At 44.0% G+C, this 2,142-nt stretch overlaps 1 pseudogene; it reads left to right on the top strand.

The window, feature by feature from the left end:
* Nucleotides 1-1,027, top strand: part of LOC110315152 — a 5,380-nt pseudogene extending 4,353 nt beyond the window's left edge.
* Nucleotides 1,028-2,142: the final 1,115 nt, after the last annotated feature.

The following is a 2,142-nucleotide window of genomic DNA, read 5'->3' as shown; positions in this document are numbered from 1 at the left end:
ATGGCTAACAGTCCTACATTATGTAAAAAACAAATGTTTCTTCGTCAATACAAGAAGTTAGGTCTTTGAATCCTTCAGTGTATATTATTCATTGTTTGGGTATTTTATTAGCTGATCTCTCTGAAGAAGTTTTATACAAGCCTTTGCTCTTATATAACAAGCTTTAAAATTTTGAGGAGTAGTTGATGCTCCAGAAAAGATTAAAAGACAATATCCTTTGCAATATTTGGGAAATCAGTTATATCCTAAACAAATTGTGGCACAGAAAATTCAAAGAAGAAAAGATAGCTTAGCTACTATATATTATTTTCAAAAGCTTTTAGGAGATGATAATTGGCTAAGACCTCACTTTAAGCTCAAAACAGGAGGACTTAAGCCTCTTTTTAATATTCCCAAGGGGGATACAAATCCTAATTCCCCTCAGCAATTAACAGGTGAGGGTTGAATAGCTTTGCAGAAAGTAGAGGAAGCTGTTAGCCAAGAACAGATGCATTATATAGACTATGAACAATTGTTGGCTGTTTGCATTCTTGTTACTTTCTCTTGTGCCCACAGCAGAAAATTTAAATTCCTCATTTCCAAAATTCCCTGAGTATTTTTTTTCTTTATAGATTCTATTTCCATTTTCACATCTTAAACCTTTTTACTCATTTCCTTCGACTCTTTGTTTTGTTTTTGTGGATTTCTTTATTGGATTTTTCTTTCCTCACACTGTTGAAATATGCGTTTATGAATTTTTAAAGGGATTTCTTCATTCTCTCCTTAATGACCTCTATCACCTTCATACAGATTCTTTTAAGCTTTTTGTTTGTGCTTCATGCATGTTGGAATGTTCAGGGACTGCTGTGTTAGGACAGCTGGCTGCAGTGTAGACATAATGCCTTGGCTGTTACTGACTGTGTTGTATATTCTAGAATCTAAGATTATGGGGTTTCAATGGTGAAGGATTTAGATCCTAATTTCTACATTTGTCTGTGTTGTGTAGCAGTTCTGAGCCTTGTCTTCTGTTCCCTCTCTAGATTTGTGAAAAGTGTGATTGCTATATGTTGTCGTAGTAGTTTGGAATTTATGACTGCGAAGAGACATCACGACCAAAGCAACCCGTATAAAGGCAAACATTTATTTAACCTGGTAGGTTTCAGTCACAGTCACGATGGCAGTCAATGCTAACAATGTCAGAAAGCTTCCTGCCTCTTGCCACACTGGCTGTGAGTGAAGGAGGCTGCAGTAATCCCAGCCCAGGCCTCCAGGCTTCTCCCTCCACCTCTGAGCCAGCCTCCTTTCTCCACACCTTAGTCCTCCCAGAGATGGTAGTCCATGAGATGCTACCTGGGGAGGATGCTCCTGAGAGGAGGTGGCCCACGTGCTGAGCAGCAGAGCCCAGAGCTCCAAGGAACCAACTTTTTGCTGGCCTGGGCACCAAAGACTCCCTGGGCTAGCTCCATGCTCTCTTTGCACCTTTCTGCACAGCCAGCTCCACCCCCCCCAACTATGGCGGGGACACCTGCCAGTTGGCTAGGACTAGTGACCCAGAAGCCGCCCGAGCCCAGACAGCCCTCCCATGCCCACAGCCCAGATCACAGCCTGGGCTCACTCTAAGCAGTGGACCCCTTCCACTTCCTGGAGGCCTTGGCACAGCCAGGCAATGGAGCCAGGCCTCTGACCCTCTAGCCCTCCTCCTCTATCCATGCATCTCTTCTCATCCCTGAGGCCTCGTGGTGGCTGCCCACAGGCCCTCTGCTTCTCTTCCTTGAGCCCAGAAGTACCTTCCTGGCTGCTCAGAGTCAATCCTCTTCATGCTTCAGCGCTGCACCTTTTCTGCTAAGGAAGGGGAGGAGCAGAGAAGCAGCAGGGATCTCAAACAAAACTCAAGACTGATGTGGGACTCATCTGCAAGGAAGCCTCCAGTCCCCAGACTTCCAGGAGGTTTTTTTGGCCAATACTGCACAATGTTTGAGCCTTTTCTTCCTAGGGAAGATGGACTGAAAGCTGCTAATTGAGGACATTTTTTTGGTCAAGGAGCCTCTGTATTTTAAAGGAGGTGATGGGGCTTGCAGCAGCTTCTTCCTTCCCAGTTGAAGAATTGTTGATGTCTACGCTCAGACAATGTGCAGTTTGTTTTAATTAAAAAAAATTGGAAGC

Source organism: Mus pahari, unplaced genomic scaffold (assembly GCF_900095145.1).
Source record: "Mus pahari unplaced genomic scaffold, PAHARI_EIJ_v1.1 scaffold_12045_1, whole genome shotgun sequence".
Taxonomy (NCBI): domain Eukaryota; kingdom Metazoa; phylum Chordata; class Mammalia; order Rodentia; family Muridae; genus Mus; species Mus pahari.
The sequence above is the reverse complement of the archived record's forward strand: the minus strand, read 5'-3'. Positions and strand labels throughout refer to the sequence as shown.